The 26,266-nt window shown below is 36.8% G+C and overlaps 1 protein-coding gene across 16 annotated transcripts in view; it reads left to right on the plus strand.

Moving 5' to 3' along the window:
- NAALADL2 (N-acetylated alpha-linked acidic dipeptidase like 2) overlaps positions 1-26,266 on the plus strand; it is a 1,364,432-nt gene that overhangs the window by 73,567 nt on the left and 1,264,599 nt on the right. For 9 of the 16 annotated variants that reach the window (XM_063704390.1, XM_063704379.1, XM_063704391.1 and 6 more), the window contains one exon: positions 21,653-21,715. The exons of 6 other annotated variants lie outside the window; for them this stretch is intronic. The gene's annotated coding sequence lies outside the window, so the exon portion shown is untranslated. Of the gene's footprint in view, positions 1-21,652; positions 21,716-25,740; positions 25,861-26,266 lie in introns of all 16 variants that reach the window. One more of the 16 variants, XM_063704383.1, reaches the window with a different exon arrangement.

The following is a 26,266-nucleotide window of genomic DNA, read 5'->3' on the forward strand; positions in this document are numbered from 1 at the left end:
ATCTCCATTTCTCATTTTTAAAAATGGGGCAAAATCCTCTTCCTTGAGGATAAAATGAAATGGTGTCTTGAAAAGTCTTTAACATGGAGTTGGGCAAATAGTAACTGCTAGTTAATTACATTATAGCTTTCAGTATGTGTTTTCATTATAAACTACTTAGCACATTTTACAGGGCTTGTCACTCTTGCTAGGCTATAAACTGTTGAAGGGGCAGCTTTTAGTATATCAGGTACTATATTAATAAATATTATAGATGTGTGATCAAGTTTTATAGAACAAATATTTGGTTGAACTAGAGAATCTTTTAGGAAAAGTAGTTGAAATCAGAGAACTGACAATTGGAAAAAAAAAAAACCCTTAAAGGCTGAGTAAAGTTGAGATAATATATAATTGGATTGAATCATGGAATTATGTTTGGCAACATTATTGACAACAGTGATTCAAGGTTATCTCAGGCCAGTTTAGACATTTTCTCAATACAGTGCCTAGAAAAAGGAAAGGACCCTTTAGATGAGTGATAATAGCAGTCTTAGATAACAATAGACATTAAACATAGGCAAAAGGGAAAAGAAATGATAAGAAGTTGTAGATTAGGAGGAAAGAGCAAAAGCAGTAACAAAACATGAATAGAGAAAAAATGGCAGGTTGACCCAAGTGCTTGGCTTCTTTTGCTACCAGAATGCCATAAAGTATTTATTGTTGATTTTCATACTGTTGTACAACTGCATTGGCAAACAAAAACTTGTTTATATTTCATGGTCTTCATACTGCCTCCCTTTGTTTTCTCTTAGTGGAGTTGTAAATGTTGTGTTCCCAGAGCAAGCACTTCTAAAATATTAATAGCACGTTTTTTGCTCATTGCATCTTTTCAGTATTCTGAGAGCAATTTCATTTGTTAATGACATTAGTCATTATATCTTTAAAATCTTCTTTGTTCAGATATCAGTTATGCATTTCCTCATTTGACCCACTGCTGTATATGTGAAAGGAAATACTATCTACTTAATGAGACCTTTGTTTTTTCCTCCTGTCTTGGGGGAGTAAGGAGTTTACTACTTTGACATCAGTATACACAGTAACTCACCTTCTATTTGTAGACATTCCACTTCTGCCTGGTAATTCTACTTTACTAACCTAGAGTTGGGTTTAGAAGAGCTCACAGGGCCTTTAGAAGTTGACTGGACTTGGCAATTCATTTCTTACAGTTGCCCTAGGAAAATCAGCTTATTTAATAGGTATCTTGGTATTCATTTGAATGAATTTGAAAGGCTTTCTATGAAATTATTCATTTAACAAAGATGATAAAAATTGATCTGTATACTCTTGTCTAATACAAGTTGTTCATTTTTATATTACTTTTGCTTAAAATCATAAGTTAGTTATGGAACAACTCTCTGATATATAGTACTGTTTTTACTAAAGTTTTATTTTTCACTTAAAAGAAAATTACGAATGACATGTCTTTATGCTAAATGGTAAAAAATACACACAAGTCATTTCTGTAAATGTTGTTATATATACAAAGAATAGTGATTTTGAAATTTGAAAAATAAAGAATTTTGGAAAAAAATAAATGACTTTCAAAGTCTAATATTTGTCAGTATTATAATTTAAATTATTCTTTAGGTTTTAAAAACATATTTTAAAATGTAATATTAGCCAGGAATAAATTGCAAAAAGCTCCCTTGCTATAATTACTTTTAATATTAATTTTTAAAATGAATTAGATGTTCATATAGTAAAACGTATGGTTACAATGTAGGTTGTGATGTGAAGATTATTTTTTGTTTTATTTTCTATAAGAGAAAATGAACACAGTTTTATATTCTGATTAAGATTTATATTTATAGAGGTTTTGGGGGTTGTTGCTATTTGCATTTTTTCTACAGATTATTAAATGTTACAGAAGTGACTGCTTGTCTGTGCCACTGGATCATTATTTTGCCAAAATAAAGCATTATGTATTTTCATCTTTAATTGGAGTGCTTTCAGAACAATTATCTTAGCAGTTCCTTTTCATATCCTTGGAATTATATTTGCTTATTAGATTTAATTGAAAACAGTGTTGGTACAAATATTAGAATACTTTTCTGGTAAGGTAATCTAAAATGGCAAGTGTTTCTGCTTTTACTTTTGGTATTCTGTTCTTTCTCTTTCTTAATCACTTTAAAAATAATTTTATCTGAAGAAAATCTAGATGAGGTAGTTAGCTAATGAATAGCTGATTGTGTATTTGGTTCATTTTAAGAAGTTTTAAATCCAAGTTGAACTTTTAAAATGTACTTTTTCTTTTTTGGAGAGAAGAGATTTGAGTTGTTATGAGACCAAAGTGACACCAAGTGATATGTGGCACCAAGTTAAATAAAGGCCTGTGATTACTCCTACATTGATGATACAAGGAATTATTCTGTTCACTTTCTCATGTCCTTGTACATGTTTCTTTCAGAAATCTCTAGTATATTGTGTTTCTGTCACTCACTGATTTCCTCCTGAAAACAGAATGTCATTTTAAAATGTCATTTTAAAAATTAAGTAAAGTATTTACATATTCTTTTATACACAAGTCCCAATCTCAAATGCCTGTAGAGGCAATATAGGTGAAATAGACGACTGAAGTGTAGAGGTGATCAGTGGTAATTAACAGATGGTATCCATGCTGATAAGAAAGTAAAAAATTGCACAGACTCAAAAAAACTGGAGAATGTATGCCCTATTTAAGAGGAGTAATCACTAACCAGCTGTAGTCAATTTTTACTATGTGGGAATGATGGCCCAGGTTACAACATCTTCCTGTTACCTAGAGAAGCTACAAATCTGGATGTATGTGCCTGTGTGTATGTAATTTCCTGATTTTTAAAGTTTGGCAAATTTTTTTAAAATACTGTCTGGACCAACATTGGCCATCAGCTACGTACAAGCAAACTGCTCTAGGATCTATCATTTAACGATTTGTCTTTAATACTTCCTGTTTAATACTTTCTGTCCAGTAATGGGAGGCTTAGGGATAGTTTTTTACATAAAATAATTTTAAATACGTTTTTGATTCCCAACTTTTTAAACTCATCTTTTAGCTGATTAATGCCACTGCTTCCTAACTGATCTCTTTGCTTGTAGTGTTTCCAAGTCCATTATCACATTTCAGATAGAGAAATGGTCTTACTATAAAGTAAATCACAACCCTGCTTCACATCTTTCAAATATTCTTCATTAACCTCAGAATAAAATTTAATCACCTTAACATGACCTGTAAGACCCTTATTATCTGGCCTATCTAACTTCATCTCTTGCCGTTCCTCTTTATATTCCACGTTTTAGCCAGATTGAATTCCTTCAATAGTTAGTTAGGTTTTCTCTTGTTTATAAGCCTCTTTCCCTACCCATTCGAGTTGATGTGTGAAAAAGAAGATAGGTAAACCATTAAAAAGTTTAGATATATTCTAATTGTATTGAGCACATGGTTATCTCAGTTGCCCTTTCAAAGACCATAAGCCTGGTCAACCTTTTGAGAAAGCAGAAGTAGTTGCACTCACATGATAAGTCTCTTTGTATTCTGCATTTTTTTAAGGCAAAAGCTCAATGATTTGAATTATTCAGAGTAGAAAAATCTCTGATGACATTATAAAAATTTGTTAGAATATCTCTGAGTTAACAAGGTATCTCTCTGTATTTCTTTATCTCTCTTTCTCTGTCTCCATCACCTACCACCTGCAAGACAAACACATTCAACATATAAAAGATATTAATGAGAGTTTTATTAGAAGCAATAATAATGGTTCAAACCAAATTTGGTAAGTATGCTCAATATACAGATTTTATATTCTTAAACATGGGGATAACATTGTCAAAGGAAATAATTTTCTCAGAGATCTTTGAAACACAAGATAATTTAAAAGCTTCAATATTAAGATTAAGATTAGCCCTCAGCAAAGTTTTTGAAACAAGTGAATGAATGAAGGTTTCCTTTTTTTTTTTTTTTTTTTTTGGGACAGAGTTTCACTCTTTTTTGCCCAGGCTGGAGTGCGGTGGTGTGATCCTGGCTCCCAGCAATCTCCGCTTCCTGGGTTCAAGTGATTCTACTGCCTCAGCATCACGAATAGCTGGGATTATTATATGCATGCGACACCACACCCAGCTAATTTTGTATTTTTAGTAGAGACAGCGTTTCTCCATCTTGGTCAGTCTGGTCTCGAACTCCCGACCTCAGGTGATCCACCCATCTTGGCCTCTCAAAGTGCTGGGATTACAGATGTGAGCCACTACACCTGGCCAGGGTTTTTTTTAATGCTCCCTGTTTTTCATGTATTACCCTTCTCTTACCCTTCTGTTTTCAATATCTCTTTCAAAATGCCTTGTACTAACCAGAATTAAAAGCAAAAATCATATGATCATCTCAGTAGATCAGAAAAAACATTCAATAAAATCTAGCATCCTTTCATGATAAAAACCCTTAACAAACTATGCATCAAAAGGAATATACCTCAAAATAAGGAGAGCCACCTATGACAAACCCACAGCCAACATCATACTGAATGGGAAAAAGTTGAAAGCATTTAACATTTAAGCTGAGAAGTAAATCAAGAACACAATGCCATTTACAGTAGCCACACACACAGGAAGTAAAATGCCTAGGAATACATTTATCCAAGGAAGTGAAAGATCTGTACAAGGAGAACTACAAAACACTGATGAAAGAAATTGTGGATGATATAAACAAATGAAAAAACATTCCTTGCTCGTGAATTGGAAGAATCAATATTGTTAAAGTGACCATACTGCCTAAAGTAATCTACAGATGCAATGCAATTCCTGTCAAATTACCAATGTCATTTTTCACAGAATTAGAAAAAACAATCCTAAAGTTCCTATGGAATCAAGAAAGAGCCCGAATAGCCAAAGCAGTCCTAAGCAAAAGGAACAAAGCTGAAGCCCTCATATTACCTGACTTCAAACTACACTACAAGGCTATAGTAACTAAAAGAGAATAGTACTGGTACAAAAATAGGATCAGATCAATGTAATGGAGTAGAGAACCCAGAAATAAAGCCATGTGCCTGCAACCAACTGATCTTTGATGAAGTGGAGAAAAATAAACAATGAAGAAAAGACACTGTATTCAATAAATGTTGCTAGGAAAATTGGCTAGCCATATACAGAAAAATGAAACTGAACCCGTATCTTTCACTTTATACAAAAATTAAGTTGGATTAAAGACTTAAATGTAAAACCTGATACTATAAAAATTATAGAAGAAAACCCAGGAAAAGCTCTTCTGGACACTGGCCTAGGCAAAGAATTTATGACTAAGTCATCAAAAGCATATGTAACAAAAACAAAAATAGACAAATAGGATTTAATCAAAGTAAAATGCTTCTGCACGACAAAAGAAATAACCAACAGAGGTAAAAGACAATTTACAGAATGTGAGAAATTATTAGCAAATTATGCCACCAACAAAGGACTAACATCCAGAATCTACAAGGAACTCAACAAGAAAAGCAAAACCCCATTGCAAAGTGGATAAAGGACATACAAGCAGCCAAGAAACATGAAAAAATTCTCAACATTAGTAATCATCAAAGAAATACAAACTAAAACCACAATAAGACATCATCTCACACCATTTAGAATGGCTACTATTAAAAAATAAAAAAAAACAGGTGTTGGAAAGTATGCAGAGAAAAGGGAACACAATCACTGTTGGTGGGAATGTAAATTAGTACAACCTCTGTGCAAAACAGTGTGGAGATGTCTCAAAGAACTAAAAATGGAATTATTTAATTCAGCAGTCCCACTACTGTTTATCTACTTAGAAGAAATCATTATACAAAAAAACACACATGCTCTTGAATGTTTATTGCAACACTATTCACGATAGCAAAGGCATGGAATCAACCTAAGTGTTCATCAACAGTTGCATGGATAAATAAAACTGAATACAATTTGGTCATAAAAAAGAATAAAATGTTCAGGGCCGAGGCAGGTGGATCACTTGAGGTCAGGAGTTCAAGACCAGGCTGGCCAACATGGTGAAACTCCGTCTATACCAAAAATACAAAAATTAGCCGGGCATGGTGATGCATGCCTGTAGTACCAGCTACTCAGAAGGGTGAGGCACAAGAATCGCTTGGGCTTGAGCCTGGGAGACCGAGGTTGCAATGAGCTAAGATCGTGCCACTGCACTCCAGCCTGGGTGACAGGGCTAGACCCTGTCTCAAAAAAAAAAAAAAAAAGAAAAGAAAAGAAAAGAAAAGAAATAGTGTCTTTTGCAGAAACACAGATAGAACTGGAGGCCTATAGGTAATTATCCTCAGTGAAATAACTCAGAAACAGAAAATCAAATACCACGTGTTCTTGCTTGTAAGTGGGAGCTAAATGATGAGTACACATAGACATAAAGATTGAACTAATAGACAATGGGACTTCAAAAGGGTGTAGAAGGAGAGGGGAATGAGGGTTGAAAAATTATCTACTGGATACATTGTTTATTTTTTGGGTGATGGGTACACTAGAAGCCCAAACCTCACCATTACACAATGTATGCATGTAACAAACCTGCACATATGGTTACTGAATCTAAAATTATATTAAAAAAAATAGCCAGGCGTGGTGGCATGCACCTGTCATCCCAGCTACTTGGGAGGCTGAAGCAGGAGGATCACTGGAGCCCAGGAGTTCCAAGCTGCAGTGAGCCCTGATTGCACCACTACACTCCAGCCTGGGCAACAGAGTGAGACTCTGTCTCAAAAGAAAAAATAAAGCCATGCACAGTGGCATTCTGTTAATACACGTCTCCTAGAGTATAGTGGGATATTTGTCTTATGTTTCCTCTGCTTTGTTCTGGTATTAACATAGCCAAAAATTGAATTGACTTGCAATGGACTGAGTGTTTTATGTCTCTCCTGGTTTCATACATTGTAATCCTAACCCCTAAGGTGATGGTATTAGGAGATGGAGCCTTTGGGAGGTGATTAGGTCGTGAAGGAAGAGTATTCGTGAATGAGACTAGTGTCCTATAAAAGAGACTGCAAGGGCTGAGCTTGTTGGCTCAATCTCAGCACTTTGGGAAGCTGAGGTGGGGGGATTGCTTGAGGCCAGTAGTTTGAGACCAGCTTGGATAACATAGACTTCATCTCTCCAAAAAAAAAAGAAAAAAAATTACATGGGCATAGTGGTGTGCACCTGTAGTCCCAGTTACATGGGAGGCTGAGGTGGGAGTGAGGTTACAGTGAGCCATGATCACACCATTGCAGTCCAGCCTGGGCGACAGACCAAGACCGTGTCTTAAAACAACAAGAAAGCCCGAGCGCAGTGGCTCACACCTGTAATCCCAGCACTTTGAGAGGCCGAGGCGGGTGGATCACGAGGTCAGGAGATCGAGATCATCCTGGCTAACACGGTGAAACCCCGTCTCTACTAAAAGATACAAAAATTAGCCGGGTGCGGTGGCGGGCGCCTGTAGTCCCAGCTACTCGGGAGGCTGAGGCAGGAGAATGGCGTGAACCCGGGAGGCGGAGCTTGCAGTGAGCCGAGATCTCGCCACTGCACTCCAGCTTGGGCGAAAGAGCTAGACTCTGTCTCAAAAAAGAAAAAAAAAAAAAAAAGAAAAAAAACAACAACAGGGAAAAGAAACTCTAGAGATCTCTTGCCCCTTCCACCATGTGAGGACACAGCAAGAAAGCACTGCCTGTAAAACAGGAAATGGGCCCTCACCAGATACCAGGTCTGCTGGTACCTTGCTCTTAGACATTTTAGCCTCCAGAACTGTGAGAAACAAATGTCTTGTTAGTCTATAGTATTTTGTTATGTTACAGCAGCTTGAGTGAACTGAGACAATTGTTTTGGTAATCATCATTAACTTGTAGACACCTAAACTTGTTAGGTGATGAGACTGCTGTTTAAGAAACTCATTTGTTTTGTTTAACATACTTAAATAATAGCAGTACCATTAGAACTAATGTAGACTCTCCTATAAAGAAAACAATCTATATATGTATATTCTGGTTATACTTAATAAATTCAAATTTTTATATTCATAACTCTTTTCCCATTATTTTAGTGTAATTTTGGCTTATTTTACATCAAAAATCACCTCCATCAAAGCAGAGATCAATGATGGTTAACATGAATATTCTGAAGTTTGTATCTACATCTCTTACACAAATGCATTTTGTTTAAGCTTTCCTGTAATAAAGGTATGTAATAGGTTGGTTTAAATTTGAAAACAGAACCTAACACATAGTGGCAACAATGGAATTACATGAAAAATAATTGCTTAGTACTACCTGGATGAATAGAAAACAGTTGAAATTTGCTGCCTGCTGGAACTAATCTCACTAACTTTAACCTACCTGAGGCTTTCTGCTGCCTACCTCATCCATGGGGATATGTCTTTTTCCTTATTTATGACTTTACTACTAAATTGCCAGGTCATTGCCAATTTGTGTTTAAATATTGCAACATAATTATGTGTCTTATTATTTTAGTCATCATAATCATATGGTTGTATAACACTATTTTGCTTTCTTCCTCTTTTTAAAATTCAGGTTGTGAATGGGGTTCAGCAAGTATGATGTGTGCCCCATTATCTCTCTTAGAGAAAATTAGAAAATTAAAAAAATTTTATGAATATACTTGGTCTCTTTATTTCTTCTTTTTTTTTTGCTTGTATCTATGTCTTTCTGTCGTTCTTTTGGTCTTCTGAATTAACAACACCTCCTTGAAATATTATCTGTGTTTTATGATTGTGCATAATGTCATATAATTAATATATCATGTGTTAAAAATTTTTACCGAAGTATAATTTAGCTACATTAAAGTATGATTGCCACTACCTCTTTATTTAATGATTAATGTATCAGATGGCATCCAGTAATACAATTCTTGTCTATCTTTGATATATCAAGGCTCACATAGAAAATAATGAAATGATAATATTTATGTAGCGCATTGGGGAAAATAGATGTGGGTGTTGCTTTAAACTGAAAGTCAGCAGATGAGAGTGGGGTGGCGGGTGGATGTTCAGCCTGTCCTAGTTCTGTAAGGCTTGCCCAGGCTTGAAGGTATCTTCACAATATACTGTAGCCACAGACAAGGCAGGAAGCTCTATGAATTGAAATAATGTCTTAATACATACACCTTATGTAACAATGTTTCATTCAGCAAGGGACCACATATATTTAGGTGGTCCCATAAAATATATTGTTTTTTTGTGACAGAGTCCTGCTCTGTTGTTCAGGCTGGAGTGCAGTGGCATCATTATAGCTCGCTGCAGCCTTGACCTCCTGGGCTTAAGCCATCCTCCCACCTCAGCCTCCTACTGGGCAGCTGGGACCACAGGTACCTGCCACCATGCCCAACTAATTAAAAAAAAAAAAAGAAGAAAACATTTGTCGAGGTTGGGTCTCACCATGTTGCTCAGGCTGATCTCTCCTGCCTCAGCCTCCCAAAGTCCTGGGATTACAAGTGTGAGCCACCATGCGCGGCCCATAAGATTATAATAGAACTAAAAAGTTCCTATTGCCTAGTAAAGTTATAGCCATCCTAACATTGTAGCACAAAGCATTACCTTTTCTGTGTTTAGATATGTTTAGATGTACAAACACTTAGAATTGCGTTACAGTTGCCTAGAGTATTCAGTAGAGTAACATACTGTATAGGTTTGTTGCCTGGAGCAATAGGCCCTACCATATAGTCTGTGTGTACAGTAGTCTGTACAGTCTAGATGTAAATACCACCTATCATGTTTGCACAAAGACAAAATCACCTAACAGTGCATTTCTCAGAACATATCCTTGTCATTAAGCAACACATGACTGTAATTGGATAGATGTAGTTGTTTCAGATGAAAAATTGAGACAGTCTTCTAGAGAATTTGTCTTTATGACTGTGCTAGTCCATTCTTGTGTCACTATAAAGGAATGCCTGAAGCTAGGTAATTTATAAAGAAAAGAGGTTTAATTGGCTCACCATTCTGCAGGCTGTACGGGAAGCATGATGCTGAATCTACTTCTGGCGAGGCCTCAGGGAGTTTACAATCATGACAGAATGTCAGATGGAGAGAGCAATAGCAAGAGCAAGAGAAGGGGGATGTCTCAGACTTGTAAACAACCAGATCTTGTGTGAACCGAGTGAGAACTCACTTATTACCAAGGGGATGGTGTGAAACCATTTATGAGGGATTCACCCCCATGATCCAGTCACCCCCCAACCAGGTCCCACCTCCAACATTGATAGTCACATTTCACAGTAAGATTTGGAGGGGCACAAACATCCATAGCAATGATTAATCATAGCTGTATTTTTAATGATGTTTTTAGATAATCCGTAAATTATGTGAAATCAAAAATTCATATAGACAAGCCTTTCAGATGTTTGGATGGATTTTCAACTTTATTCAGATTCTAGCATCTCTTCAACTTGTTATCATAGCAATGCTTTCATTTCTGTACTTAAAAGTGAACAAACAAAACTTTGACTAGTAAGAGATACCATTTTGGGGGGCACTCACTATGTCCTGGTCCCCCATGAGCATTTCTAATCCTCATAATAACGGGGGAGCATGGATTATTGTTCTGATCTTATACAAGAGTAGTCTGAGTTTCATAGATTTTAATTAGTCAAAAAACTAGCTAGTAAGTAGTGGAACTAGGATCTAAATATAGGCTAATCTGATCCTAAAGCCTGAAATAAATGTGTTTGCCATGTCTATAAGGAGGATTTACTGACTTACAGCATTTGTTGAATAATGACTTTTGGGTCCTTAGGTATAAATTTTCAGGTGCTTCTCCCTCACTTACCAGTTGAGGCTTATACTTTTCTGTATTCACCTCCCACTTTCGTTTCATCATCCATCTTGCCAATGGTGATATTTTGCAGGCATAGTGTAGGGCATACTGGCAATTCAGTGGACTAGCATTTCTGTGTAAACAGTCATGGCTTTGGCCTCATTAGCATTGGGAACCTAGATCACCAGCTTTCGAATTCTAGCTCTGCTACTTACTAGCTGTGTGACTTTTGGCATGCTTTACAACCTCTTTGTAGCCCGGTTTTCTCATCATGGTATAATGAGAGTAATAATAGTACCTACATTATAAAGAATTGCTTTGACTAGTAAATAGTTAAATAAATGTCTAGCACTTTACATATTGCCTGGCATATAATATATATTGACTACTATTTGTGGTAAATGGATCATGATAATTGATGAATCACTTTCATAATTTTTCTATGGGAAAGAATATTAGAGAAGTATTAGTACATTAATTTAAAAAATAGCCAGCTAACTTAATAATTGTATTTGGTAACACTGAAATTGTTTTTCTTTTTCTTTTTTTTTTTTTTTTTTTTTGAGATGGAGTCTCATTCTGTCACCCAGGCTGGAGTGCAGTGGTGTGATCTGTGCTCACTGCACCCTCTGTCACCCCAGGCTCAAGTGAATCTCTTGCCTCAGCCTCCCGAGTAACTGGGATTACAGGCATGTGCCACCACACCCAGCTAATTTTTGTATTTTTATTGGAGACGAGATTTTACTATGTTGGCCAGGCTGGTCTCAAACTCCTGACCTTAAGTGATCCATCTGTCTCGCCTCCCGAAGTGCTGGGATTACAGGCGTGAGCCACCGTGCCTGGCCTGAAATTTTCTATTAGTAGTTTATCACTAAAATAACTTAGGGTCATACTGCAGCTACTAACATTATCTGTTCACAATGTTGAATGTGTTGTGATATATCTACACAGTAGAGGGTGGAGTGAAAAGTCACAATGTTTAAGTTGCGGTGAAGATGCACTTATTCAATAATTTGTTCTGCTCTACTTTCTAATGTAGCAAAATATTTGGATTTCTAGGAAAGAGTTAAGAAAACAGACATATATCAGTGATAGAAAAGAAAGTCTTGGCTGGGCGCGGTGGGTCAGGCCTGTAATCCCAGCACTTTGGGAGGCTGAGGCAGGTGGATCACGAGGTCAGGAGTTAGAGAACAGCCTGGCCAACATGGTGAAACTCTGTCTCTACTAAAAATACAAAAATTAGCTAGGTGTGGTGGCACATGACTATAATCCCAGCTACTCGGGAGGCTGAGGTAGGAGAATCATTTGAATCTGGGAGGCGGAGGTTGCAATGAGCTGAGACTGCGCCATTGCACTCTAGCCTGGGCAACAAGAGTGAAACTCCATCTCAAAAAAAAAAAAAAAGAAAGTCTTTTATTTTTCTTTTTAAGTGTAAGTAAGCTTTTAATTACCCAAATTTGATGTCTAGACTTTTGTCAAAGCCATCTCAATTGCCAAGGAAATTTAATGACAGGGAGCTTAGGAAGAGATTTGTCTAGTTGGGAAAGTCTAAAGAATCTGTCTAATGGAGGCAGAAATTTACATGGATAATATAAAACAATATATTAATAAAACATCCATCACATTTGCTTGAAATTATATTCAAACATAAGTGTTTCTTATGTTCTGGGATTTCAGGGGTTATCTACAAAAATTCTACCTGGCCTTGGTCCCTTTCTTGCTATTTCGTATTGGAAAGGGGATGTATCCCTTTGAAACTGATGAACTAGACCAGGGGCTGGCAAATTATGGTCCCCAGGCCAAATCTGGCTCAACACCAGTTTTGGTTAATAAAGTTTTACCGGAATACAGCCATGCAGATTCATTTACATATTGTTAGTAACAGCTTCATATTCTGACAGCAGACTGAATAGTTGCAACAGGTGCTGTGTGGCCAGAAAAGCCAAAAATATTTACTATTAATATATTTTATTATAAAAAGCTTGTGAATCTAAATTCACACATAGGAGCTTTCTTCCACTTTGTGTTATGTACTATCTCTTTTGAGAATATTTTCTCCTCTAGATTTAATCAAAGCAGCAATAGTACTGAATAAAAATGCCTATTGTTTCATATATGTTAGTCTTTTCCATTTCATTTAGATTATAAACTTTCATAGTGTGCATAGCATTATAGGAGTATCCTTCTTATATAAAATATAAAATATTACAAATGTAGTCGCCAGGCATAGTGGCTTATACCTGTAAGCCCAGCACTTTGAGAGGCCAAGGCATGTAGATCACCTGAGGTCAGAAGTTTGAGACCAGTCTGGCCAACATGGTGAAACCTTTTCTCTAGTAAAAATACAAAAAACTTGGGTGTGACGGCATGCACTTGTAGTCCCAACTACTCAGGAGGCTGAGGTACAAGAATTGCTTGAACCTGAGGTGGAGGTTGCAGTGAGCCGAGATAGTGCCACTGCACTCCAGCCTGGGTGTATTAGTTTTCACACTGCTGATAAAGACATTCCTGACACTGCGCAATTTACAAAAGAAAGAGGTTTATTGGACTTACAGTTCCACATGGCTGGGGAGACCTCACAATCAAGGTGGAAGGTGAAAGGCACGTCTCACATGGTGGCAGATAAGAGAAGAGAGCTTGTGCAGAGAAACTCCCATTTTTAAAACCATCAGATCTCATGAGAATTATTCACTCTCATGAGAACAGCATGGGAAAGATTTGCCTGCAAGATTAATTACCTCGCACTGGGTCCCTCCCACAATACATAGGAATTCAAGATGAGATTTGGGTGGGGACACAGTCAAACCTTATCATTCTGCCCCTGGCCTCTCACAAATCTCACGTCCCCACATTTCAAAAGTAGTCATGCCTTCCCAACAGTCCCCCAAAATCTTAACTCATTTCAGCATTAACTCAAAAGTCCACAGTCCAAAGTCTCATCTGAGACAAGGCTAGTCCCTTCTGCCTTTGTGCCTGTAAAATCAAAAGCAAATTAGTTACTTCCTAGATACAATAGGAGTATAAGAATGAGGTAAATACACCTATTCCTAATGGGAGACATTGTCCAAAACAGAGGGGCTACAGGCCCCATGCAAGTCCAAAATCCACCGGGGCAACCAAATTTTAAAGCTCCAAAATGATCTTTGACTCCATGTCTCACATCCAGGTTACACTGATGCAAGAGGTGGGTTCCCATGGTCTTGGGCAGCTCTGCCTCTGTGGCTCTGCAGGTTAGAGCCTCCTTCCCTGCTGTTTTCATGGACTGTTGCTGAGTGTCTGCAGCTTTTCCAGTGCACTGTGCAAGCTGTCAGTGGATCTACCATTCTGAGGTCTGGAGGATGGTGGCCCTCTTCTCACAGCTCCACTAGGTGGTGCCCCTGTGGGGACTCTGTGTGGGGGTTCTGACCACACGTTTCCCTTTAGCACTGCCCTAGCAGAGGTTCTCCATGAGAGCCCTGCCCCTGCAGCAAACTCTGCCTGAACATCCAGGCGTTTTCGAACATCCAGGCATTTTCATACATCCTTTGAAATCCAGTCTGAGGTTCCCACACTGCAGTTCTTGACCTCTGTGCACTGGCAGACTGACACCATGTGGAAGCTGCCAAGGCTTGAAGCTTGCACCCTCTGAAGCCACAACCCAGGCTCTATGTTGGCCCCTTTCAGCCACGGCTAGAGCAGCAGGGACACGGCATCAAATCCCTAAACTGCACACAGCACAGAGATCCTGGGCCCGGCTCACAAAACCACTCTTTCTTCCCCAACTTCCAGGCCTGTGATGGGAGGGTCTGCTGCAAAGGTCTCTGACCTGCCTTGGAGACATTTTCCCCATTGTCTTGGTGATTAACATTTGGTTCCTCATTACTTACACAAATTTCTGCAGCCGGCTTGAATTTCTTCTCAGAAAATGGGATTTTCTTTTCTATCCCATTGTCAGGCTGCAAATTTTCCATACTTTTATGGTTTGTTTCTCTTTTAAAACAGAATGCCTTTAACAACACACAAGTCACCTCTTCAGTGCTTTGCTGCCTAGAAATTTCTTCCACCAGATACTTTAAATTATCTCTCTCAAGTTCAAAGTTCCACAAATCTCTAGGATACAGGCAAAATGCACCAGTCTCTTTGCTAAAACATATGAAGAGTCACCTTTGCTCCAGTTCCCAACAAGTTCCTCTTCTCCATCTGAGAACACCTTAGCCTGGATTTCATTGTCTATATCATTATCAGCATTTTGGTCAAAGCCATTCAAGTCTCTAGGGAGCTCCCAACTTTCCCAAATTTTCCTATCTTCTTCTGAACCCTGCAAACTGTTCCAACCGCTTCCCCATTTTCGGATATCTTTTCAGCAGCACCCCACTCTACTAGTACGAATTTACTGTGTTAGTCTGTTTTCATGCTGCTGATAAAGACATACTCGAGACTGGGCAATTTACAAAAAGAAAGAGGTTTATTGGACTTACAGTTCCACCTGGCTGGGGAGGCCTCACAATCACAGCAGAAGGTGAAAGGCATGTCTCATATGGCAGCAGATAAGAGAAGAGAGCTTGTGTAGGGAAACTCCCAATTTTAAAATCATCAGATCTCATGAGACTTATTCACCCACTGAATGGGTGAATACTTACCCCCCACTGGGTCCCTCCCACAACACGTGGGAATTCAAGTTGAGATTTGGGTGGGGACACAGCCAAACTATATCACTGGGTGACAAAGGAGACTCCATCTCAAAACAAAACGAAAAACCTACACACACAGAAAGTAGGAAGTGTGACTTAAAATATTGAAAGGAACAATAATTCATCTCTTGTATGATCATTTTATTTTGTGAAACTATGAACAGATTTGTTGAAGCGATTTATTGAGGTAAAGCACACTGACCTACAGTTCATATGACTTCTGAAGAAGACAAATACAGTATTAAAGCATTAGGACAAATATACAAGCTATAATGAACATCATCAACTTAGCCCAAATTTAGTGTAATTAAAAAGCCTAGTTATTGATACTGACATTTTCATTTATTTGGCCCCGTGTTTCTATGCATGGTGTATGTTTCTATTTCTTTTATTTTTAATCAATTTTTATCACATTTTCTTTCACATTTGCTCATTTTTAGTCCTTTCAGTCATTATTTCCATGGCTCTGCATTTTTTTTTTTTATTCTTTTGGTTCTGTCTTAGCTTGGAGTCAAAAATTGAGATCAGCACTCAAGTAGAGCACTCATCGGTGCAAGAGTGATAGTGGGATTACCTTCTAACTCATGTAATCTTGTGAAGAGGCACTGTGCATCATCATTATCATCAGCAAATAAAATCCATGTAAAGGCCATCTCTCCAAAGTCTGCTTTCTCTTTTTAAAACTAAATATGAATAAACATTATGGGTAGAATTTATCAGGAGCAAAGTTCACTGAGAGTCAATCTTTTGTGAGGATTTTGGAACTTTCTATCATTCATTTACAGGTAAGTATAGTTTACCTGCTCTGGGGAAATGATGTTTATTATTTAAAAATCAGAAATGAAAGAAGAAACCCCAAAGTAAGATGATTTATTTGCTTTTTGGTAAACTCGATTCTGTTTTGTAACCTTTGAAACATGGATTTTATGAGTGAGTCTATTAAAATGTATACTCCCTCTAGTGTGTGTTAATCATTATTTCTCTGCTGGGCCTACGGATTACCTGTCTGCATTGTAATGCAACATTCCTTAATATTTACAATAGAAATACCAGTGGTTCATAAGACATCTCATATTTCTGTGAATAAAATGGGATTTACAAGAAATAAGGACTTGCCTCTAGAAATACATTTCAAAATATTAAAGTCCTCATAAAAATTCCTAGATTTACTTAAATCAGTATTGATTTAGACTAATTAAATAAAATATCTGACCCCAATGATTGTACTTTAATGCTCCAAAAGGAAGATGAAATCATTGCAAGTACAGTTTTAGTATAAATATAAACAGAGCAAAAAATAGGTACTTCATTTATAATTGTGTTCAATGCATCAGACGTTTATTAAGTGTCTACTTTGTGAAGGTCCTTTTCAGTTTCTGGGGGAAGGGGAAGGGGAAGGGGAAGGGATGTAGAGGTGAAGTCAGATCCCTGTCCTTGGGTGAGGAGGACTGAGACAGACATGAGCACCTATAACTATTTTTTTAGAGTGTGAAGATCCATTACTATAACATAAAAGCAGTAAGTGATCCCGAAATAAGGAGATGATCCCAAACCAAACTCAGGCCATGAGATTTCTAGCTCTGCCAAGTTCTTATCACTATTGAGAGGTCAGTCTTATAAATATTTGAGTAGAGAAGGAAAGGGGGAGGGTATGGAAATTGCCTAAATTTAGGAGTAAGAGGGACAAAGGCCCTTTTAGGAGGAGCCGTCCTACTGGAGTCAAATTTAATCATTGAATCCTATATGGAACTCAGAGTACGGTTCAAAGAGTACTGTTCTTGGGTGCTTATAGAATAGTGAGGGAGAAAAAAATATAACTGGTTTCCCAAGCTACACTGAAGGAAAATTCGGTTGAGCCCCTGTTTCACTACCTGATCTATTCTGGATGGAATGTGCTCTAAGAATTTCCGCCTTTCTTTTTTTCAGCATCCTTTTCCTTACTGCACGTTCTTAGCTTCAACCTTTCTACTCACTTCTCAACTTCACCAAACTGTATCCCCTGTTGACTTTTGCAGGAAATCTATCACATTAAGCATAACATGACAGTTATATATTTATTGAGGATTTGGAGGGTCATAGCTGTGGGATATGATGAGGTTTCTCTTTAAATAACCTGATCAATCTTTTATTCTTTAATTCATAGTACCCCCCCTCCTTTTCACCTTTTTCTCTTTTTTCTCCTTTTTTCCTTTTTGCCTTTGTTAGATGCCAGGCATGTCACAGTACCAGGTATAATCAGTACCAGCTCACGTTCCTTTCCTTATTTCGAAAGAGGACTAACTTTCTAGCTCATTACGGACACCCCTTCCCCTTTCCTCTCCACTTTCTTTTACGTGCCCACCTTATCTAAAAAAAAGCAAATGTTTAGCCAACTGGGATTAGTTTAGGTTGTATGACCCAACCCCAGCCAATGGGGAAAGGGTACAGGGGCAGGACTTGCATCAGGAATAAAGGCTCTCGTGCCCCTTTGTTCAGGTGTGCTCTCATGGCGACTGGCCAAGGAGGCACCCCTCTGCATAGAAGTAAAATTGTTTGCTAAGAAGCCTTTGTTCGAGTGTTGAATTTCCTTAGGATTTTGAGCATTATTCCTAACGTAGGAAAAGAGATCATACCATTGAGGCCTCTTATCAGCCTCAACTCCTGTTTTCTCTTCTCTGTTAATCTCTATTGGCTCTCAAAAGCTACAGCTCCTAATACATGTTGCTCTCTGACTCACCTAACAAATCCCATCCACCAAGGGTAGTCTAGTCTTCTTCTCCACAAAAATGCTGGTGAATATTTCTGAAATTATTCTTATTGTTAAATAAACAATACAGGAACCACAGAGGAGGTGGAGAGAGGAAGAAGCAACACAAAGGAAATTAGTTGGGAAAAAAAAAAAAACAAAACCCACAGATTTAAAGTGTCTAATTGGAGCATAGCGATTACAGTGTATGTCACTTAAAGCTCCATAATAGATCTTACAGCAAAATTCTGATTAATCTCATTCCAACTGTGTAGTTGACAATAAAACATCATTCCAAAGTATCCTCATTATTTCCTGGTCCAGGAAAGTATTGCTTAAAGAAAAGAGAGGACATTTCAGAAACAAAACTGTAGTCTTGACATTTGAGAATAAGACATACAACTGGCAAGAAACGCAAGCTATCTATAGAATCAATTAAAAACAAGATTACTAGGAAGTCATGCAATTGTTGTGGTTGGATATTAAAAAACTCATTTTTCTCTACTTTATAAACATGGCAATAATTTTTTAGAAAGTAAATGCACATATTTATATATGTGGGAGGTAGAAAATATATTTTAATATTGCACATTATGTGTATATAAAAATTGGAACAAATTAGTACTTACAAAAAAGTATTTAAAGGGCAGAATCTACTATTACATTTCTTATGTCTGTGTACATACTACACAATATTTCTCAGTAAAATGTGCTATGAAACCATTTAAATAAAACTAGGACATTGTTTAATATCTAAGGAAAAGTAACGCATTTTTACCAGATGGTTTAATTCATAAATATTTCACAATATAAACAAAAAAAATGTTTAACCTAAAGTTAGTCTTGGGATCTAGTCCATTTTTTCATTTGTTTGGAATGCTATTTAAATTCAAAATGCTTTGATGTTACCTGAATTTATTTTACGTAATTCCAGATATTGGGCAAATTATTTGAGCAGCTGAATGACATTATCACAGATTCTGTTTCTATCATTCTGCTCTGCCATTCTCACGATGTTGGCTTTGGCCTTAGACTAACTTCCTCCCTGCTCCCAAGATGTCCAGAGCAGTCCTAGCCATCACATCTGTATACAACAACAGGAAACAAAGGATTTTTTCAGAAGGGTGGAAAACTTAGAAGCCCCAAGAACACCTTTCCTACCATCTGACTGGCTAGCTATGGCTAACATATATACCCCTAAATCAATTCCTGGCAAAAGTGATGGCGCCATTATGTTTGAGTCTAATCAGGATTGTCTTAAACCTGTGCATACAGTCACGCTCTCCAGAGTTGCTTGGAAAGAAAAAAGACACGGAAGGTGAATCGGTCTTGTAAAGAAGAGAAAAAAAGTGATTTGTTTGGGAAGCCAACAGTGTTTTTTGGAGAAAAATTGTATCAGACTTTAGGCCAGTGGTTCTCAATCTTAGCTGCACATTAGAATCATCTGAGGAATGTTAAAAAATATATTGATTTAACTGGTCTGGAGTTACACTATAGCTATTGGCAATAAACACATCCTTCTGGTAATTTTATTGTGTAAGTTTGAGAGCCACTGCTCTAGGTAAATTAAAAATAGAATAAACAGACAAAAACCTTCATCAATCTGCACATATTTAGCTTCTCAAGCAGTTTTGTTCATGAGCTCTACTGAACATTACCTGAAAATTAACCATTGACTATCAGGGCAAAATTTCCAACACAAGATCTTAGACCACAGTTAATTTGCCAAACTGAAATGGTGCTCGCTGCCATATTCATGGTACTTATTACAACAATGTATGATAGTAGGGTACTTAAAGTACCCAGATGACTTTTATAGTCAACCTGAGTTCTAGTTTTATGTAAATATAGGAATACAGTATTAGTCCCATTTTTGTGAGAAAAACTGATTTGCAAAGTGGCTCTTAGTGGAAGAGACAGAACCAAAGCTAATAGTATTATCCTAACAGACGGGGTTCCCTCATTCTACTGTTGTTAGTAATTTTGTTATTGTATTTGAGAAATATCATTTGTTTTGGCTAAAGCAAAGCTTTATAATAGCTACTATTTATTGACAATTTGCTATGAACCGGGAGCCGTACTAGGTGATTTATTCCCGCCCCAACTTTTATTTTATCCTCATGACACTCTCATGAAGTAAATATTACTTTACAGATAAGGAAATTGGAACCCAGAGAGTTCATTATTCCTCCAGTGTCTCTTATTAGTTCATTTATCTGGGATCTGTATATGCCCATAATGCTGTGGGTTACATTGCCATATATAATTTGTTGAGTTTATCAGTTCAACAAATACCTATTGGTTGACTTATAGCTGATAGGTGCTGGGCTAGGCTCTGGATTGGATTGCATTTTCCCTCTACATTATAATTTACTTTTTTTTTCTTTCTTTAAGAAGTAGGTTTACAGCAGTTGATTTGCAGTTGCACCAAACACTTAACATCTGATCAAAGAACGATTGAATGAAAACATGAATTCAATATTTAGATTGTGATAATTTGTAGTTGCTCATATTACAAAGACTAATGAAATTTTTTTTTTTTTTTTTTTTTTTTTTTTTTTTTTTTTTTGAGACGGAGTCTCGCTCTGTTGCTCAGGCTGGAGTGCAGTGGCGCGATCTCGGCTCACTGCAAGCTCCGCCTCCCGGGTTCACGCCATTCTCCTGCCTCAGCCTCCCGCGTAGCTGGGACTACAGGCGCCCGCCACCACGCCCGGCTAATTTTTTGTATTTTTTAGTAGAGACGGGGTTTCACTGTGTTAGCCAGGATGGTCTCGATCTCCTGACCTCGTGATCCGCCCGCCTCGGCCTCCCAAAGTGCTGGGATTACAGGCGTGAGCCACCGCGCCCGGCCGACTAATGAAATTTTACCTTGCCAACAATTTGCTTTTCCTTAGGAACATCAAATATAAAAATAAAAACATTTTAAAAATGCAGCTTAAAGTGTACTCCCAGATACTTTCAAGCAAATACTGAGTTTCTGGTATGTATGTCTTGAGTTGTTCTGACACTCCATATTACTGTTTTTAATAAAAACAGCATTCTTAATGAGAACAGATAATTGGTCTGAACAGCTGACATTTATTTAGATACTTGATTTAGAATGTTTTCTACTGATTGAAAGATAAGGGGAAAATAAACTGGGCCATGGCTATTCAGGACTGGCTAGTTTAGTTTTTCATAGAGATAACATTTTCCAAATTACTGAGATATGATATTGAAAATGAAGGGCAACCTTCTTGTTGGGTGAAAGTGTTAGAATAGCCCTAATGCAGAATCTCATTAAAGCAACTGTCAAGATTCCTCTATTTTGCCGTCACCTCCCCTATTCTGTAAGAAGCAACTGTCGTTTTGAGTCAGTGTATTGCCAAAGAGGCATTTACAAATAAATGAAAAATGTCACAATTGATTTCACTCCTTTTAGAATACTGTGTGTCAGCTTTGTCACAAACTGTTTTTGCTACTCTCTGTTTTAGATCTCCCAGCTGGACGTTCAAAATAGCTTTTGATGTCTTAGGGCGTCTTTTATTCAACCCTAGGTAAGCCCTCTATTGGTGACCTTTTATAAATATTTGTAAAGCTGTTTGAAGTGTTAGAGAAAATGAAAACCCTTTCTCTCTGTAACTGCTGTTTTTGTAAAATAGCATCCAGATGTCAATTGTTTACATACATATTTTGTCATCTGGGGGAATTGTTTCCATTACAAAACATTGTAAAATTTTATAATAATATTTCACATTCTCTTCCCCAGTACAATGGTTTGTTATTATGCTTAATTTAACAATAATGCAAATAACAATATTACTTGTAAATAAGACATGGCAAAGTTCTTCCTGTATTTTGAAAGAACTGAACAAGTGTCTAAATTTATCTTGAATAAATAAGTCATATGATTTATATGTAATATCAATGATACACATTCATTGTTGCCATCACTATAAACCAGTCCACCAACACTACTGCCATCATACTAATGTTATTGAAGACTTACAATGAGCCATATGCTTTGCTAAGCAATTCTGTGTATTGTAGAAATGTATCACAAGGGTGTTTGAATCCTAAATTAATATGGATTTGGAAAAAAGACAACCAATTAGAAATTGCTAGCAATTGTTTTTTATTATGGATATTAAATTAAAGGGAAGCAAATCTTCATATAATTATACTGTAAGAGATTTTAATCAGTATAATTAATTATAGATCATGCTATCATTTGTGATTATTTAGCTTGCTACCATTGACTTGAAAGATCATGGAATGGACCAATTAACAATATTCTATTTCTCTTTGAAATAGCGTTTTAAGCAGTTCATTCATTCAACAAATATTTATTGAGCACTATTAAGTGCCAGGTAGTTTACATTGAAGACGTGATTGCGAAGAATATGTACCTACTCTTGAAGAGTTTAAAGTCTAGTGAGAGTCAGGAAAACATACAAGTACAACATAGTGTGATAAGTGGAACAATAGCGATAGCATGGAATACAGTACGAGAAATGATGTGGGCACCTAAGCCAGTCTAGGTATGGCTACTCAGGGAGTGATATGGCAGTAGAATGTGGAAGAATAATTAAATTTTGAAGAAAGGGACAGATTGTGAATGTCCTCTTAAGCCATATTTAAGAATTCAGATATAATCATGTACAGTGGCAGTTAAACTGGAAAGATTCATATAATGTACAAAGTCAGGCTGGTGATATTCTCACAGAGCCATCTAACCATGTTTAATAACTAGGAAAGCAGCCTATTCTTCTTCTTTCACAGCTATATAAATGGAATATATTTCCTAGAATATAAAAGCTTTGTGAGCAAGAACCTGGTCTAATTTCCTTGATTCCCCAGGATCTATTGCAGTACTTTACACATAGAGGCTCTTAGTATTTATAGTGTTGAATGATAAAATTAAATGTAGACATCTAGAAAATTGATAGGTTGCCCCAGCAGAGGCTCCCTCAAAGGTTGACTATTTATAACTATATACTCTTTTTATCACTGATCAGTTGTCACAAATGGCAAAATTCCTTTCCACATCTCCTTTTTACTTTTAGATTCACAATGAGAGTCTTGTAAACCAAAAATAAAATTCTAAGTCCCCAGCCAATTGAATGGGCCCCTCCTGTTGGCCCACGGCATTCCTAAGTTAACGGTAAAAATTAGTTCCAGCCAGGATGGGAAGTGGAGGTTGGACCTGCCTCATTATATTATCCAGGTTTTGGAATTTAGGCACAGCTGGCCAGCATTTAACATTCAAGCAGAGAACTCGAGACTGACAATGCAGACTCTTTGTAGCAATAAGATACCAACATGACAGCTGGTCCTAAAAGAAATTGAAGTATTTTACCCAAAATAAATTTACTTGACATATTTTGAAATGACTCTGCAAAGCTGTCCCTAATGGGACAGAAGGGGAAAGGAAAAAAGACCTTCTCTTTCTAGGTGTCTTTCCTGAATGAGGAGAGAATTAACTAAGATTCTGGCATTTTTTTAAGTTGGATAAGAAACATTTACAATCTATTCTCTCTGAAGCCTGCTACCTGGAGGCTTCATCTGCATAATAAAAACCTTGGTCTCTATAACCCCTTATCTTAATCCAGACCTTCCCTTCGATTGATTCCAGGTCTTTGGATAAACTCTTTCAACCAATTACCAATCAGGAAATCTTTGAATCCATCTTTGACATGGAAGGGCCCATTCTGAGTTGTCCTGCCTTTATGGACTGCACCAATGTACATCTTAGATATATTGATTGATGCCTTATGTCTCCCTAAAATGTATGAAACCAAGCTGGAGCCTGACTACGTTGGGCTCATGACCTTTTGAGGTTGTGTCACAGCCATGGCCTTAACCTTGGCAAAACAAACTTCTAAATTTATTGAGATCTGTCTTAGATACCTTTTTGTTTGCAGTCTTCGTCAAAGAAAATCAACATAAAATGCAATTTTTCAAATAAACAGTCTAATAATATGTGTCAGTAAAATCTATGTAAACAAACTAAAGAATTGAATAAAACTAAGACTAAGTAAAGAAAATAATTTTCAGCAAAAGCAATAACCAGTATGTCCAATATTTATTTAACTCTAGAAAATATATACTCAAATACATTACAAAAGCTTTCTTTTACACACACAGAGATGAAATGATAGCTATCATTAAATTAATCATAGAAGATAATGTACCAAGGAGATAAATTTGATTTGTTTTATAATAAATTGTTTAATGAGGAGCCTTTAAAAATTATGGTACTATAATTCACAAATCACAAAATTATTTATTTTAGTAGTATATATCATTTTATAGTGTGGACACTTTTGGTTTAGTTTAACCCAATGTGGATTCTGTCTTTCTTGCCTTTGTTAAGTTCTTCATTCTAGAGACTTACTTATGACCTGCCTTTCTGGCGTTATTTCTTTAAAATGTGCTATCTTATGGTCACCTTACTGACAGATTTGTCCTTGAAAGCATTAGAACATTTCTGCGAATTTATTTTTGTTGTGGCCACATCAAATTCTGAAAGGACTGTCAATACTCATCCAAGGCACAGAATAGTATATCAGCTCTCATTTTTTTAAATTGGTCTAAGGATCACAAACTAATAGTTTCAATAAATCCAATAATTTTGGTAGGTCACTTAAAGCATTGTTTTCCAAAATGAAAATTTCTTTAAAAATTAAAAACCTGGCTATATAGAATATTCAAGCAATAAAGAAAACATGAACAAAGATGCCAAGAAACATAGAGCATCTGTCAACCTCAGAGTTACTGATGATTGCCCTGTTGTCCACAGGGTAATTGTAACATTTTGCCAAGAGAGAATTAGGAAGTTCTGGGGGAAAAAAAAAAAAAAGCTGCCTGATGTTTTGAAACAATGGGCATTTATCTATCTTGCTATCAGTTAAAATACAGGGTAAGAATGGTCAAATATTAAAAAGACTAATGGAGGAGTACAAAAGTGGCAGAAACAAGTAATAGAACTGGGAAGTGTTGAACCAAAAGTTCACAAAATAGAATTTATTCTAGTAAGAGGGGGAAAAAAAGCAGATGAGGCCAGGTCTGCCAGTAGGATGTGTAAATATCTGTGAGCTAGGCATCAGTCAAGGGCTGGCTTCTGGCTAGCTTCTTGCTGGGCCAGGTGGTGGTAACTGTATGCAGCAGAGACTCCCTTGTTTTGGGGTCATTTCCTGTGCTTATTCTCTCTGTTGGTTTCCTTCTTTTGCTTCCACCTCCTCATTCTGACAGCACCTGTTCTATAATATTACTTTGGCAGGCAGCCTTAATGTACATTTTAACAAATTCTCTGTGCCAAGTTTTCTCTTTAAGTTACGAAAGGTAATTGTTAAAAAACATTCAAAGCAAGTGGGATAAAACAAAACTGTTCTATGAAGGCTATAACAGTCAACTATACTACTAGCCGGAAGACTTCTTATGAATTTTACACACTACATTAGAAGCTGGCTTGTTGACAAGAAAAACTTTAATAGTTTTTTATTGTCTCTACAATGGGGCATAAATTTACCTCACTTCATGCTAACATGCCCTATTCGACTTCTGTTTTCCTTTAATAAAGCTATGCAGATTTCCAGGGACTGAGACAAAAGCAGTTGATTTGCATTAGGACAAAGCATTTTCCCAATGATACAATGTGACTCTTGACAACCTGTTGCCTTGGAGACTAAGAACTTTACATGTGAGTTTTCCTAATGATAGGTATTTTTAAATTTATCTATATAAGATTCAGTAGGATTTTCTTATCTTAATAGATACTGCGCAACTATGTACCTTTTGCCATATGGAGGTAGAAGGGGAGAATTAAAATGCTCCTCAAAACAGGGATGGCACAGTTCCTGTTTGGAACATATTAGATCTACTGGAAGTAAGGTTTTGCATCCAGTAGAAACAGAGCTTTTCTCACATTATTTCCTCTTACCATGTTGCTCTTCTTTAACTCCAAACTCTTAAACTGAATATTTATCCCTGAAATATTAAAATTCAGGTAACATTAATTTCAAAGAAACCTTTTCTGAAGCCCCTTTCTCTCAATACCTATTATGCCACACTTCATATTCAATTTAATTTTAATTGGGAATGAAGTG

This window comes from Gorilla gorilla, chromosome 2, assembly GCF_029281585.2.
Source record: "Gorilla gorilla gorilla isolate KB3781 chromosome 2, NHGRI_mGorGor1-v2.1_pri, whole genome shotgun sequence".
Lineage (NCBI taxonomy): Eukaryota > Metazoa > Chordata > Mammalia > Primates > Hominidae > Gorilla > Gorilla gorilla.